Raw genomic sequence first — 17841 nt, forward strand, 5'->3', positions numbered from 1 at the left:
TGAGCCTGCTCTAGCGCTGTCTTTGGAGGAAGTGTGCTTTCTCCCCAGGGTACTCTGCCTTAGAGATGTGCACTGCTCATTGCTCCATGAGGGTACAGCCCATGCAAGCAAATGTCCCACAGCTGCCCGCAACAATAAATAACAAAGGATGACTAGGTGCCTCAAGTTTCCTGTTTACAACCTCTACCCAATGGGACCTCTCCCAGACAAGCGTAAGGCTGGCCGAGGGTTAATGAGGGCTTAGTTATTTTTGGAGAACAATGGGTATTCTGACCACCACTTCTGCTTCATCCCATCCCTGGCTTCCATGGAGTGTCATAGGGGGATCTACGTGTTTACCCACAGCACTGAGGGAGAGACGTGCACGGAAACATTTGCATGAACAACGAGTCTTGTCTGAAAGAGAGTTCTGCACCAACAACATTCCAGATCCGGCTCCTGTGTGGGTGGGCTGCTCTGCAAGGGAAAATGGCGACAGCCCTCATTCCCGCTCTCTCCCTCTCCCTTCCACCCCCACTCTGTGTCTGTGTGTTTGCGTGTATATATGCGTGTACGTGGTGTCTACAGGTGTGCTTGCGTGCGTGGGTTACAGTACAGATGCCACATATCAACCTCCCGTGTCCTTATTTGCTTTACCCTGTTTTTTGTTCCTAAGCAGGGAACTCTAGGTATTCACCTGTGCGCATCCCAGATGCTTAGCATTGAGGTTAAAAGCTTGTGACACCACACCTAGCTTTTGCACGTGGGGTCTAGGGGCTGAACTCAGGGCTCACACTTGCTGCACCGAGCACTCACTGATGACTGAGACATCTCTCCAGCCCTCTAGTACTCTCTCCTCTTCTTCCTCGAAAATCACAGTCATTCCCCTGTCAGTCTTCTTCTCGACTCTCCCTTACTTCCCTATTATTTATTTCTTTTCCATTTATTATGGTGAAGTGCACAGCCTGGGTAGGAACCAGACTGCCTGTTGAGCTGTTTCCCAAGGCAGCAGTGAAGAGCCTTCCATGGCTGGAAGTCAGAGTAGCCCGTATCCAATGCTTGAGTCCAGAAATGTTCTGGCTTTTGAACCAGGGCTGGAAAACTTGCACCAGGCCGGATATTATCGGCTACCCAGGACCTAATCTCCCTTCTTTTGATGCTCTCTCTCAGTCCCAGTGTCTGATTTCAGCTGAATCACACTCCTGGTTCAAGAGTTCTGCGGGCCATTTATTCTGAAGCAGATTGGAATCCTGTGGACTCTAATGGTTGGCTTATAATTATATGACAACTTGAGCCAATCTGAGGACAATTTAATGGGAACTCTGGGAAGGAGATTCGTGCTAACCTACTGAACTTCAGAGGTAGGAGGTTAGCACTTCTCTAACCTAACAGCAAACACTGATAAGAGGTCACAGTCAAGCGTTGAAGGAACAGTGGCTACGCGGGTCAGGGTTTCACCCTTTAAATCAGTTTCCAGAAACTGAGTCTTCTGACTTAATACAAGTTCTCAGAGCACTGACTCGGGTGAGCTTTCTTCCGCCTCACATGGGGAAAAGGTGTTTATTTCCTACCAGGAAAACTGAGGAAAATCTCCAAAAGTAAGAACGGAGGCCCATTGTCAGGAAGGCACCCTCACCCGAGGCTGGCCACTTTTTTTCTGTTTATCAAGAAGAACAGACTCTTCAGCGCTTGCTTTTAAAGCCATTAGCTTTTCCATTCCCTTCCAACTTAAACTGACATTTTGATGGGGTAGGAGAATCTGTCCAATTTACTACTCACATGATGCCCGGGCCTGTCTTATGGTGACCACAAATATAGGTTGATCCCTCCATAAAAGTCATCCAGATCTGGTTGCGGTTACTATGCTTTTTAAATGCATACCATATCATCTCAACGACACAATATTTTAAACTGAGGTATGGGATACGAAGACGCCTAAATCCTTAGCTTGATCTGTCTCAGCAGATCTTCCAGGGGAGCAATAATTACGGCACAAATTTAAGTTACAGTGGGCCTGACACTCTTACCTTTCACTGTGCCAAGAGAGTTCTCAGCAATGGATGGCCAGCCTGGCTTTTTAGAACCACGTGTTTGTAGCTCTGGCTGGATAATATTAATTAGATCAGAATATGTGTTATTGTTTGGTTTTGATCTGTGGTCTTTAACACATACCAGTAGGATATTAATATTGGTCATCAACTTGATGGGGTCTAGAATCACCTAAGAAACAAGGTTCTGGGCATGCCTGTGAAGGGTTATCTAGATTAGGTTACCCTCTAGTCTGGCCTGTGAAGGGCTATCTAGATTAGGTTAGCCTCTAGTCTGGCCTGTGAAGGGTTATCTAGATTAGGTTAGCCTCTAGTCTGGCCTGTGAAGGGCTATCTAGATTAGGTTAGCCTCTAGTCGGGCCTGTGAAGGGCTATCTAGATTAGGTTAGCCTCTAGTCTGGCCTGTGAGGGATTGTCTTGTTTAGGCTGACTGAAGTAGGAAGAGCCATCCTAAAGATGGGCAGCATCTTTCCCTGGCTGTAGATCTTAGAGTACATGAAAAGAATCCAGCTGAGCACTGACATTTATTGTCTTCTGCTCCATGACTGTGGGTGCCTCTGACAAGCTGCCTTTAGCTCCTGCTCCCAAGACTTCCCATCACTGTCATGAAAACCATGACAGTGGTTCTCAACTCTCCTAATGCTGTGACCCTTTAATACAGTTCCCCATGTTGTTGTGACTCTCAACCATAAAATTGATTGGTTTCTACATCCTATCTCTAATTTTTTTTGCTACTGTTATGAATTCTAATCTGATGTTCAGGATATCTGATATGCTAATCCTGAGAAAACGTTTGGCTCCCAAAGGGTGGTGACCAGTTGACATCCACTGAGCTAGACTTCTTCATCCTTTAAGATGCTTTCATTTGGGGAACTTGGTCTTGAGATCAAGACAATTAAGGGAGGGGAATGGGGCTTTTGTCACCTTTGTCTAAGATATTTGCCATCTGGTTGGTCATTCCTATCACCTCAAACAGGTTATCTGTGAGAGATAAATTTCAGATGCTTTGAGCTAGGAGCAAGCCATCCTTACTAAAAGCAGTGTAGTCAGAGGCAGTTTGTCTCAGGCTTGCTTTTTCCTGTGTGCTTCATTGAATAACTGCTAGAACCCGTGGTTTCTATCTATTTTATGTTCCTTAACGTTTCCACCTACCCTAACTTTGGTGACGGTCTGCTCCAGCAAGCTAAGAACTAGCCTGCATACCAGGGCACTGGCTGTGACATGTCAGAGTGAGTCAACTAGCCAGTGGGAAAGAACAGGGAGAACCTGTCCTGGTCACCGTGACATCATGATCATGGCAACCCTTGTTGGAAAAGGGCATGTCATTGGGGCCTTCTAATAGTTTCAGAAGTTTAGTCCATTCCATATCAGCATGGCAGGGAGAATGGGAGCACTCAAGTAGACGTGGTAGGAGAAGAGCTTGAGACCTGTACATCTGGATCAGCAGGCACCAGTAAGAGAGAGGGACACTGTGCTTAGCCTGGATTTCTGAAGCCTTTAATCCCATCCCTCAGTGACACACTTCCTCGAACAAGGCCATACCCACTCTAATAAGGCCACATCTCCTACTCCTTCTCAAGTAATGCCACTTTCTCTGAAGACTAGGCTTTCATATATATAAGCCTATGGAGGGCATTTTTAGTCAAAGCACCACAGGACCTGTAAGTCCTTCTATTTGAAGGCAAAGACAACCTTAGCTCTTTGAACACTTGAAAATATGTTTCCAGATTCGTGGAAGTTAAAGGCTAATTTGAGCTCCTTAATTTTTTAGGCATGGGGAATGGTCAGAGAGAATTTGGAAAGGGGTTAAAACTGAGCAATTACTGGCATTTAAAATATGACACATCTCAAATAACCTAAATTCCCTTTCAGGCTTTTTAAAGTCAGTTTAAAAGAATCACTTTAGAACTGATAACCATGCCGTGACTTTTAATTTCTGTTTAAATTGTAGGACAAAGTGAGCCCTTTCCACATCCTGGGAATACATAAATGATCATATTTCTTTGTTTGGGTCAAAGATAATTTCCTAGCATAGAATTAAAATTTACTGCAGGGTGCCAGTCATATGCATAGTAGTCAGACTATACCATTCTATGCTTTTAGGACATCAGCCCTGAATTTAAGGGTTGTGTTTTTCCTCCCCCGACTCCAGTCCTCTAGAGCTAAGCCTTGGCACATAAGCCTTGCTACTGTTTGCGTTGGGGTTGGAATGGGGTGAGCACCGGATAATTCACATAAGAGGAAATCCACCTGCCCTCTCTTGCAGCCTGACCTTAACTATATAAGGGTGTGTTCCTACATGAGTCTCTGGATATCATACTAAGCATGTCACATGTCATTAACACAGTTCAATTTTGCAACCTAACGGATTAAAAACCTAATTCAATTGCAAATGCAACTTCTGGCATCTGTATGAGCATCTTCTCAAAATACATTAGAGTTGCCATTGACAGATGGTCCTAGATAGGTCCAAGAAGGCTGTTGACAGATATCTCACAGCAGATCTGATTACATTGACATATCTGAGGAAGGTCCTATGGGAAATGTCTCCACTGGCCTAAAGGGACAGAACAAGATGGAAATCCTTCAGAAAAATTGCCAGTAAAGACTGAGAATGGAAACAACTTTCCTGGGGTGATTTGACAGTATGTATTGAGCCTTAGGGATTCATGCCCTTTGACTTTGTACTTCTCCAATTTTAACTGAAAGTCTTGCTCAGACAGGTGTGAAAATATTTATATTTAAAGACTGTTCATTGCAGCATTCCACACAGAATACGGAAGAACTGGATGGCTCCCAGCCCCACGGTGCAGGACAGTTTCCCCACGGAGAACAGCTGGGCTTCCTCAGCCGTGGCTCCATATCTATGCATTCAACAAACTTTACATAGAAAATGTACTCGGGTTTCTGATGGTTGCTTTTGAACTGAACATATATAGACTTCGCTTTCGAAATGTTTCATTACTCGCTAAGCTCTATGGTATAAATACCCACACAGCGTTTAGATTGCATTGTGTGTTGCTCGCCATCTAAAGATGGGATAAGGTACTCTAACGAGCATAAATAATATAAGTGAGGCCCACAGGCCAGACCAAAGGCTACCACACCAGTTAAGAACACTTTGCTGCTCTTCCAGAAAACCAAGATGTACTTTCCAATATCCATGCAGAACAGCTCACCACCACTCCAGCTCCAGGGCATCTGAAACCCCTCTTCTGGCCTATAAGGGCACCCCAACTCACCTGAGCAGACACACTCACAGGCACATATCTTGAGGGGTCTATCCCGCCTAGATAAAAATGGACGGCTACATATTTATAGTCATACTTCCTATGACAAAAAGAAAACGTGGGTGTGATGGTTTGAATGACATCCCCACAGACTGTCATATTTTGAATGTTTGGCCCCCAGTTGGTAGAAAAACTAGATGTGGACTTGTTGAAGAAGGTGTATACTGGCAGCTGGTATGGAGATTTCAAAAGCCCCATGGCGCCTCTCTCTCTCTCTCTCTCTCTCTCTCTCTCTCTCTCTCTCTCTCTCTCTCTTTCTCTCTCTCTCTCTCCCTCCCTCTCTCTCTCTCTTTCTCCTTCTCCTCCTCCTCCTCCTCCTCCTTCTTCTTCTCCCTCTCTCTCTACTTCCTCTTGTGTCAATACCATGTCTGCCAGCCTGCTGCCACCATGCATCTCGACATGATAGTCATGGACTCACCCTAACTATAACTTGACAGGTTTGCACACACATGTGTGTCAGAGTATATACACATCAGAGGTGAACTTCCCTTGTCTTCCTTAATCATGCTTTCCCATGTCTGTCTGTCTGTTTTTGAGGCTGTCTCCCGCTTCTCACTGATTAGGCTAGGCTGCTTGAGCAGGGAGCTCTAGGCGTTCACCTGTGTGCCCCCTCCCCCATCCCTTACCATTAAGATTAAAAGTTCGAGACACCACCAGGGAGAAGCCTGCCGAGCCGAGAGGAGGAAGCCTCAGTAGGGTGAGTGCTCCCCAAGAAAGACACAGGAGTCATCTTGAGAGACAGTGTACCACGGGAGATGTTAGAACACTGGAAATTCAGGATTTATAAGTCAAATCAGAACAAGTACAAGAAGTAGGTTTGCAGTTTTCTACAAGCAAAGCCAAGAGCCTGGTTGTGTCTTCACAGGACCTCTATATACTTCGCAAGTCAGAAGTGTACTTTCTTCAGAGAATTACTGTGGTTCCTTACAGAAACAGCTCTGGAAACATTTTATGAAGTTACTGGTCAAGGTCAAGAGAATTCATAGTCTTGACAACAGGAAGAGAGGGGACACCTGTGTTTGTGTCTAGACAAGCAATTCTTACTGTGGAGTAATTTTGCCCATCAGGGGACATTTGCTAATGTCTGGGGATTTTCTGGTGGTTTTGTCTGAGGAGGTGGGAGTGATGCTGGCATCTAGTGGGTAGAAGGCAGAAATGTTACTCATGTCCCACAGTGTTTTGAAGAGCCTCCTACAATGAGGTATTAGATAACTGACCCAGAGTCATTGTCAAGGTTGGGAAGCCCAGTCTAGGACTTCCATGACCATGTCAAGGATTTAGGAAGAAATTACCAAATTTCAGGATATGGAGGAGGCTCAAAGGGTAAGGGTTTGCACTAAAAAAACATGAGGACCTGACTTTGGACGCCCAGCATTCCTGTAAAAAGCCAGGTTGGGCCACATCTGTCTAGAACACCAGAGCTCTGAAGGGTGGGGGCAGGAGTCCTGTCATTAGGACTTGCTGGCCTCCATCCCAATTTCAAGTCCAGCAGGAGGCCGTATCTCAAGAGAATAGGGCAGAGAATGATAAAGCAGGTCACTTGATATTCTCCTTTGACCACACACACACACACACACACACACACACACACACACACACACAGACACACACACAGACACACACACACTCAGAGACACACACAGACACACACAGAGACACACACAGAGACATATACAGACACACTCAGAGGCACACACAGACACACACAGACACAGACACACACACACACACACACATATACCCAGACACACACAGACACACTCAGAGACACATACAGACACATACACAGACACACACACAGACACACACACAAACACACACACAGACACACACAGACACACACAGACATACACACACAGATATACACACAGACACACAGATACACACACAGACACACACACACAGACACACCCACACAGACACACACACAGACATACCCAATCACACATAGACACACAAACAGACACACACACAGACACACAGTTACACACACAGACATACATACACACACACAGAAACACACAGACACACACATACATACATACAGACACACACACAGACACACACAGAGACATACACACAGACACACAGAGACACACACAAACATACACAGACACACACACACACACAGAGTGATGGTTTGAATGAGACTGTCTCTCATAGGCTCACATATTGGAATACTTGGCTCCCAGTTGATGGTGCTGTTTGAGGGACGTTCTGAGATGGTGTGTTCTTATAGAAGGAAACCGAGATGGATGGGACTTGAGAGTTCATAGCTTGCCCCACTTCCGGATGCTCTCTGCTTTGTGTTTGTGGCTGAAGCTGCTTCCTTCTGCTGCCATCAAGCCTGCTCTTTGCTTCCAGGCCTCCTTGTTATGATGGATTCTGGATTTCTCTGGAACCGTAAGCCAAAATAAACTCTTCCTTCTGTAAGTTGCCTTGACCGTGGTGTTTTATTACACACAGATGAGAAGAGGGAGAGAGGGAGAGAGGGAGAAAGTGAGGGATTGGTTTGTCAGTCTGGCAATGAAGAAGGAAGGAGCTGCTGAGGGAAGGGGTGACTTCTCTAGGTCTCAGGACAACTGATGGAAGACCAGGTAGAGAAGGACAGATTTCACAAACATGATGTTGGTTTGGTACATATAACAACTTAATGAAAAGAATGAAATTCACTAAATGAAATCACACTATACAGCTCAGGTTTGTCTTAACTCATGACCTTCTGCCTCAGCTTCTTGATTAACTGGAATTACATGACTACCCCACTTTGTCTGGCTTAAAATCTTGACTTAACTGGAATTTATATAAGAAAACACCTAAGCTGGCAAACTTCTTTTCCTCTTCTGTATACAAGGAGAAAGGAACAAAATAGGGAGAGGAAAAAGCTCATTTCAAAAACTTGAGAAGGGTCATAGGGCCAAGTATGAATTCTACCTGGTTCCTATTTTGTTTTGCTTTCTTTTTCTCTGGACAATAGAAATCGGGGTCCAGCCTGACTGACCTGCAGCTATCAGAAGTGCTTTCGATTACAATTTAGGGTAGACTATGCTTTTGAAGGCAGGAAACCCAACACATGCTTTTCACCAACCTTCCCAGTAGCAAGGCTTGGTGGGAAAAGAGTTTTCTGGTTAGTGCTGAGATAACCTGGAATCTCCCACTTCCAGGGACATTTTGACTAATTGACATTTTCCTGTAGTCTGTATTCTCGGAGACAGCCTCTACCTTGGCAAGGCTTACAGGAAGTGCCATCGACAGGGTTTAACACTCAGATCCAAATGTCTTCTTTCTGCTCTTTCTATCTCTAATGCTGGAACGCATTAAAACGCATTAAAACACGCGTGTAACATCTCTTAGTAATAAAGGGAAGCAAGTCAACCATGAGAGCTTTTCTTTTGTTAAAATCTAAAAGTAGCAAAGCATTCAATAGGCAGGAAAGAGTTTGTTGCAGAAAAGGAAGATACAATTTTTCCATCCTGGCTTGCCATAGATTCTGGATTGGAGAAGGGAGGCTCTATGCTGTTGGATGGGTGTCAAAAGTTGGGGAAGGTTGACTTGAACTGTGTTTGGGCAGGGCTGAGCCACAGAGGGACTATTTCTCTTATACGTCTGCACTTCTATACTAAAAGGTTTCCATACTGGCGGTTTTGTATGCAGCATCAGAGTGTAAACCCCAGTAGTTGAAAGACAGGAGAAGACAAAAAAACAAAGCCGAAATTCTACAACTCCAATCGCTTTTAATTACTCAAGAGAACTCAATGCTTCCGAATGTTCACTGCCGAGAGAGGCAGAGCCAGATGGCATAGCTCTGATTCCATTTGAACATCTGGGCCCCTCATCTTCTTTGCCTTTTTTTTTCTTCCACCATTATAAATAAGATGTTAAAGATTGCTATTGTTGGGCTGGAGAGATGGCTTAGCATTAAAGAGAAATGGCTGCTCTTCTAGAAGTCCTGAGTTCAACTCCCAGCAACCACATGGTTGTTCAGAACCATCTATAAAGCGTTCCGATGCCCCTTTCTGGCATGCAGGTGCACACGCAGACAGAGCATACATTAAAAATCAAAACAAAACAAAACCCATAAATAAATAAAAAAGATTACTATTGTTTGTTCCCACTGATAGATGTAGCAATGCTTAGTTTAGACAATGCAGAAGTGCTAGCAGATTACCGCAACCCCTGATCAACACACACACACACACACACACACACACACATACACACACACACACCAGCCCTTACGATATCATGCATTATACAAATCTAACGTTGGACACCAGCCACCCAGATTTTATTTAACAAGGTGTTTGTTGTTAAGCAAGTTGCAAAACTGACTGAATTTGAAATTACCTAGAGGATACACCTCTGGGAGTATCTCTGAGGGTGTTTCTAGAGATGCTGAATTCAAGTGGCTCATCCCATGCATTGGCATCCTAAACTTATGAGTAAGAAGGAAGCAAAGACCAATGCCATTCATCTCTTTCTGACTGCAGGTAGGATATGGTCAGATTGTCCCACACTCTTACCACTATGATCAACTGTGTCCCTTCAAACCGTGGGCCAGGAACTCCTAAAGTTGTTTCTATCAGGTATTTTCTCACAACAGTGAGAAAAGCAACTAAGTAACTCCCAGTCAAAGCACCTGGCCCTTTGTAGGACAAATGGGAGAAGTGAAATCAGCCGATGTCCTGACAACCAAACCTGGGTGTGCAACCTTCCTTCATGTCTTTCTAGCTGTGTGACTTTACCCAAATCAATGTGCTTTCTGAGGCTCTGCTTCCTTGCTGATAAAATGGTTTTATAATGATCAGAACCCAGCATGGGGTGAGGCTTCAAGTCAACAACACATGAAAAGCAAACGGTTGGAACTCAATACACGTAAATCTCATTCCTACCCTTTCAAGACCCAACACAACACACACTGCAGTATTTTACAGCAGAGTATTTTGTAGAGCGCTATTTAGGACCTTAGAGACTGAGCAAAGGGGGGTGGGGAGTCAGATGAGCAGAGCCGACCTTTGTTATCAGTGTGGTGAGTTTTTGACAGGTGTGACTCTCCTTGCTTTTCATACATGGAAGCCTGGAAAATAAGATCTTTAATGAGGTCCCTAACATTCTGCCAGGCCCTGGGTCATCTCTAATAAAGGACATTTGTGCCCCCATGTGGCATGTAGGGATCTTTTTGCTAAACAGTCTGTAAATGCTTCTAAACTAGCTTGGAAGCGTGCAAAAGTGCATGTATGTATAAAAGTGCATGGGTGCATGTGTGGGTGTGTCCGTTTGCATATGTGTATGTATGTGTGTGTGTGTATGCATCTGTGTGTGTGTGCATATGTGTGTTTGTGTGTGTATGAGTGTGTGCATCTCTGTGTGTGTGTGTCTGTCTTCTGGAGACAGGTCATGTCTAGCTTTCTGTTTGTGTCTACTCCATGTTTATTTCCTCAGACATCAGCTTTTCCTTTGCATCCCAAATGGCAGAAAAAGCCAAAATGAGCTTCTCGGGTCACTATAGGCTCCGTCACATTCAAAGAACAGGAGGCAACTGGATGTCGCCCTCTTACCAAATTTCCCAAGAAGAGAAGCTGCCCACACCCCACTGTTCATTCTGGCCCCAAACCACCAGGCTAGGGAGCTTGCTTACAGCACACAGTCATGGCTGTGGGTTAACTTATGAGAGTCTGAGGATAGGAACAAAAGAGGAGTTTTCTAAGGGCACGAAGCAGGGCATGTCCTTAGATGTCAACATACCAGAGATGCCATTTTGCTCTGCATAATAGTAGAAACAGGAAATTAATAAATGTCAGAGTAGTTTAAAATCACTGGAGTTGTAATAAAAATTTGCATATTCCCCGGTGAAGTCTAAAGTTCCATTTATTCAGACTTATCCCATATCCTACTTGTAGAGGACACAATGGTTGCTTGCAAAACATCCTTGATTTCCTTTATTCTTAGCTGACAATGCTCCACACCCACTTGGCTGTCCCTACCTTCTCCAACTCAGTCATAGAAGGACCATCTCATCCTTAGGTGAGAGCAAAATCACACAGGGCTGAGATGTAGCTTAGGGGTACAGCACTTACTGAGCATGCAAAGACCTCAGGTTCTGTCCCCAGCATAGGAAGAAAAAAGAATGAATTTTTGCAGTGTGACCCTGCGCTCCTTTTCAGTGATGGCTGTAGACACTAGCATCTGCCTCAGTTATGGCCATGATTCATGGTGCTCCATCTGTGGAGAGGTCCTCTACAAAAAAGACTTTTCTCCCTAGTGAAAAGATGCTCGCTGCTGAAGGCTCTGAGTCCCAGGCTTTTTCCACAGCTGAACGGAAAGCCGGATGTCAACACCACCAGGGGACTTCAGATGAGGACCCAGCATCAGAGAACACTCGGGCTTTTGGCAACACTATTTGACTGTTTGAGTTGATTTTTAAAGTTTAGCCACTGCATCCTCTCTCTGACCACTGCATCCTGGCTGGCATTCTTCCTAATGAATGCCAACCATCAAAGCACAGAGAAGACAGGTTTTGATGATAGCAGACTTACTGTCAGAGCAAATGAATCCTGCAGATGCTAAAGAGATGTCCCGGAGGCAGTGGTGGTACTCATAGTCATCAGATCATAGATAATTTCTACCCCAATCCACCCCCCACGAACCTTATCAATACACAGCATTCTGCAAATCTAAGAACAGTATAATCTGTGTTTATCCAAGGCCCCTCAAAGAGTGATGCTTCGGATAGCCTTTGAATGTTCAAAGTCTTTCCTTCTTTGGATGGGGATTTGGATGAGTTTAGCATGACTGCATTGTGTGTCCTGCTTGCTTGGGTTTGATAGGAAGTGTTCTCGTGACAGCCTTGTCCCTGTAGTGGGTGCTGGGGACCCTTTGATGTGGGCTGCATTCGGACAGCCTAATACTCGGGGAAAAATGTACTGAAATTGAACAAGATTGCTTTCTGCCCAGCTGCTCTCCAAAGGCTAGCTGTTCTTAGCACCGAGCAAAGAAGCTTGTATTTGTTTTGACAGTCCTGGCAGGGAGAACAATGGTTGATTATCCCAGCACTTTACTAACAAATAAGACTGCCTCCAGCAGAGATAAAATATGGGTCTTGACTTGATTGCATTTCATGTCCCAGGGAATTCTCATCTGCTCACTGGCATGCCCTTTTATTATGCTGAGCATCTTTTCTGTCCCTCATCCTTGCCCCTCAAAGCAACCCATGCCTCTCTTTCTGAAAAGGCGCCTTCTACAGTTGCTGTGGGCTCGGTGCTTTGATTATCTTATAAAACATGCATTTTCACCTTCTCAGCTTGATTTCTCCGAAGCTAAATTTTGTTGTTTGCTTTTGGATCTCTGCACACGGTGAGGCGGGTTTCATCTGTGATTTTTGTGGCTGTTTACTTTCCGTAGTCACTTAGGTACCCTTACTGTTGCAGCATAGAACATCCTTGGAATTTTCCATCATATCCACATTTCAAAGGGCTGGCCCAGGATCAGAGAGACAGCCAGCTCTTAAGAAGGACCAGCATTTGATTCCCATCACCCACATCCTTCTCAGTATGGGTGGGGGGTCCTGTGCACACCCTGCTGGCCTCCTCCAGTACACTGTACTGTGCATATATCCCCACGTGTAATTGAAAAGATAAACCTTACTTTCCTAAACTCTTTAGTTTCTGTCACCTAAATGAATTCTTCTGGTGCTGTGCTCAAGTTCAGTTGTGCTAGCGCATCCTGAATGGTGGTGGTTTCTTTGTTTTCACTACCACACACTATTCCGTCTCACACATATACCACCATTTACTGTCGGTTTGGGACCCACACCAATACCACCGCCATCACTCCTTTGTGCAGTTCTCTTGGTAAATATGCCTTCCTTTTTCCTTATCTACACCCAGAAGCAGAATTGCTGGGAGGGAAGGCACACAAATTTCCGGTGTTGGTAGGACTTTACAAAATAGAAGTTCACACAAGTGTATGAAAGCTCTCCATCAACTTGGATCTTTAACAGAACTTGGGATTGCTGTGTCTTAATTATAAAAGTTTCTTTAAGTCTCTGGCTGCGTATCACTGTGCTGTTGTTTTGCATATACCTAGTGACTAACAAAACTGAGTACTTTCTGCGTCTGTCCATATTCTGTGAGGTGCTTTAAAGAATTTTGTTCTTTTTATGTTGAGTTTTTTAGATGTGTGCACATTTGTGTTATATAGTGTACACACGCTCTTCCATATAGATTTCTAATTGATTTGTAAATCTTTGCGTAATACAGAAATGCATTTTATTATGTTTATTTTGTGTGTGGACGGGTGGCACACTAGAGTACAGGTGGAGCTTAGAGGACAGTTGGCAGAGTTGGTTCTTTCCCTCCATGACACAGGTCCCTGGGATTGAGCCCAGGCAATTAGTTTGGTGGCAACCACCTTTACATGATGAGCCATTCTGCTGTCTTAGAAATTACTTTTCTATTAGGTGTATGTGTTGCAAACACTATATTCTACTCTGGAGATGTTAAAAAATTGCCTCTTAATAAATAAAAAATTGACATAATTTTAGGTGTTTAAAATCTTTAGATTTATGAGACAGTAAAGAGAATTCCTCTGAGCCCATTTACCGGCTTGTGACCTCGCTTTAACCATATCCTTGGGCAACTGCTTATCTTTACTCTCCCCTGTAATTCTTGTATAAATTAGATAGCACAGATTCTTTTACTCTGGCTTTTGTTTTGCCCTGCATACTACATTCAAGATATATATGGCATACAGCTCTCTCTGAGTTCCAGGCCACTCTGGTCTACATAGGGAGTTATAGACCAACCAGGGCTGCATAATGAAGCCCTGTCTTAGGGAGAGGGAGGATGGATATTTATATTGTACCAGTGGGGGTTTCTTTTTTTCTGTGCCAGTAATATTTCACTATATGGATATACCATAACTTTTTAATGAATTCACCAGTTGATGGACATTTGAACTGTTCAATACAAATAAAAATGCTCTAAAATTGTATATGGCTTTGTTGTTTGAAGTGGGATATGTGTGCGTGCGTGCGTGTGTGTGTGTGTGCGTGTGTGTGTGTGTGTGTGTGTGTGTAAGCTTTCACTTGCTTAGCACCTAAGCATGGAATTACTGGTTTTATAACAACTGTATATTACAAGGTAGTATACATACTTCCCAGGCCATTTTCAAGGTGATGGTGCCATTTTACACTCTGACCAGAATTGTGGTTGTGCTGCGTCCTTACCCACCATCACCGATTTTTTTTTCACCAGACTGAGGTGATGTTATCACCTTTGACAGGAATACCAATGTGATGCATCGTGTCAGAAGCCACAGCACACTGATTTATTCCTGGAAGGTTAGCTGTACTCTCTTGGTTAAGGCAATGTGAGCTAGGAAGCTGCACTGTGGAGCTGATGCTGCTTCTGCTAGTGTAAGCATCTGTAGCGAGTCTTGGAGACCCCTCACCTTCCGCAGGCGATTCCGGCCGGCGGTTCTTACGCTTCTGCCGCCTGATGATCGGCGTCTCTGCTTCTTCCTTCAATGTACGGGCTGCAAATTGGGGTTTCTTTCTTTTTTCTCTTTCTTTCTTTTTCTTTTGTTTTGTTTAATTTTTACGAGACAGGGTTTCTGTCTGGGGTCCTGACTGTCTTGGTACTTGCCACACATCTGTTGGAACCTCTTCTACAGAAGCCCAGCTGGCACACCCAGCCTCATGGGACTGAGCAACTACTAGATTCTTGGACTTTCAGTGCACAGCTGCCCGTTGCTGGGGAGTTGGACTACAGACTGTAAGTCATCATAGTAAACTCCCTCAAACTAGAAAGGCATTCCATCCGTTCTGTGACCCTAGAGATCCATGGCAAATACAGGAGTTGGTACCAGCCAGTCTAGATATCACCATGGCCTCAGGTGGTGATGCAGGCGTCTCAGACCAGCATGGCCTTTGGCAGCATGGCCCACGGACATCAACAGGAGTTTAGGCTGCAGCACAGTCCATAGACAGTTGCATGGCCTTTGGTGGCGACACTGACCACATGGATATGCTGGGATTCAGATCATCCCTCTCATTACGCCTGTCCCTGGCAAGCCTGACTTCCTCTGCAGTGGTCCTTTGCCCACCTGAGTCAGGTGAAACCTCTCTTTCATCTCTGAATCCTGAGTCCTCCCAGGCCTAGAGACAGCCCTTTCCTTAAGTAGGGCTCAGGACAAGTGTTTCTGGATTCCCAATGACTGGTTTCACTGCCCCAGCATCCTCTGCTCTTCCTTAGCCTGCTCTGCTCCCTCCCTTCCTCCCTCCCTCTCCCCACTCCCTCTCTCTCCAAAGCTGCCTCAGAAGCCCATGGATCTGGGTACAGGAAACTGCCGATGGGTGTCTGGGGACGGCTGAATCCAAGGTGGTCACCTTTAGGCAGGGCCCTGTGGATTTTTTTTTTGAATTTGACAAACACATTTGGGAAGCCGAGAATCTCAAGAGGATGGTGGGAACAGGAGAGAGCTGGGTGCTGTGGAAAAGGAGGCTGTGAAATCCACACCAGCCACTTCCTGTGGGACCTAAGCAAATCATGTAAGCTCCCCAGGTCTCACTTTTGTTATCTTTAAAAAGAGGTGGCCTTGATCTATTCTTGGCTGGGTTATATTTGGGATTAAGTGACATCTGTTCAAATAGCACCAGGAAGTGCTTTCTTCTGAGCCCAGGCCCATTTTTTCCTATGGGGAAGTTCCTGCCTGAAAGTTGCTGAACCCTCAGTGTCTTGGTTTCTTCATTCACAGAGCTGGGATGATTCTACAGAGCGGACGTGAGGATTAAACACATTAATCTGTGAGGTTACTTAAAGCTGGGCTGAACCCTGGTGTTCAAAGTTTATTTAGGACTGCCTGAGAGTTATAGGAAAGTCTGCAAACATGAGATCCCAAGATGGGTCCAGTCTCCCATCTTAGTTTGTGCTTCTGTAATAAAATGCTATGGGCTCAGTGGCTTACAAACAAGAAAGCTTAGTTCTCACAAGTTGAATGGATGCAAATCTAGGGTGAAAGTTTCTATGAACGTTTTAGTTTGGATGTGAAATGTCCTCCCAAAGGGTCCTATGTTCCAACACTGGCTAGCACCACTCTTTGGAAAAGTTGTAGAAGCTTTAGAAAGTAGAGTCTTCCTGGAGGACAAGTCTTGAGTTGTGACATCTCAGCCCTCCTCTCTCTTCATGCTCTGCTTCCTGAGTGTGCAGGCCGATGTAAGCAGCCAGCCTTCCCCTCTGCCACCTTGCCTTCCCTGCCTGCTATCCCAGTCCCCTCCCTGCCCCTGCCCCTCCCCCAATGAGCTACGTGCCTCTGGGACTATTACCCCAAATAAGTCCTTTCTCAAATTGGTTTTGTCATTACTCTATTACAGCAAGGAGAAGCAGGCAGGGCCCTGTTCTGGGATTCGGGATGCCCACTTCTTTCCTCTAAAGGATTAGAGTGTCCTTCTGGGCTCCTCCAAACATACTCACACAGATCCCATTCATTGGGTCCCACCCTGAGGACCTGATCATCTCTCTAAACTTCCACCTCCTCATAGGCACACCGGGAAGTAGATTCAGACATACCCATCTGGGGACATAACCCCCTCCCCACACACATACCCATGGTGAGCTTGGGGACATAACCCCCCCACACACACCCCCATGGTGAGCCAGGCTCTTCTTTCCAATCTGAAATACAAGAGCTCTTTCTTGGGAGAACCTTCCCACTCTCTTCTTCTTCTTCTTCTTCTTCTTCTTCTGATGATGATGATGATGATGATGATGATGATGATGCTAAACAATATATCATTTATTATTTTTGACTAATAATTATATTTTTTCTTACAACTTTATTTTTCAAAAACCAGAGATACTTGTACAGATTATTAAAAAGCATTTTAGCATAACTATATATGAATATATTTTTGTCAGTACTTGATTTTTTTAAAGGTTTGATGGTATGCATTGAAATCTTATTATTTACAAAGATCATAAAGTATATGTAAAACAAAATGTAACATGGAAATAGTCAAAGCTTTTTTGGTGTGTAAAGATTAAGCATAATGATTTTTAACTACCAAAAATTGCCACAAGGCGATCTTCTTAGATCTTGAGTTATTAATGATTTACGGTCTAGGTGTACCCCACTCTGAGAGGGTGCTATACACTTATTATTTTTTTTATAAGAAGGACTGAGGCTTCCACTTTTTGGCCTTTTCTTTATCTTTCTTTTTTTTTCTTTCTTTCTTTCTTTCTTTTTTTTTGAGCTTCATATGTTCTGTGAGTTGTTTCTTGGGTGTTCAGAGCTTTCTGAGGCTAGTATCCAATTATCAGTGACTGTATATTATGTCTGTTCTTTTGTGACTGGGTCTTTTCTTTTCTACACATACACACGAGAGTAAAAATCACATTTGTTAGCCACAGCTGCCTTCTATGTTGCTGCCTGGAAAGCTGGAAATTTAAGACAAATATTTATACACTCTGGTCCGGAGGGTAGTGGACTCTGAATTTGGAGGCCCCAGTATATAGGTCCTAAAGGAT

Source organism: Micromys minutus, assembly GCF_963924665.1.
Source record: "Micromys minutus genome assembly, chromosome: 17".
In the NCBI taxonomy this organism is placed as follows: Eukaryota; Metazoa; Chordata; class Mammalia; order Rodentia; family Muridae; genus Micromys; species Micromys minutus.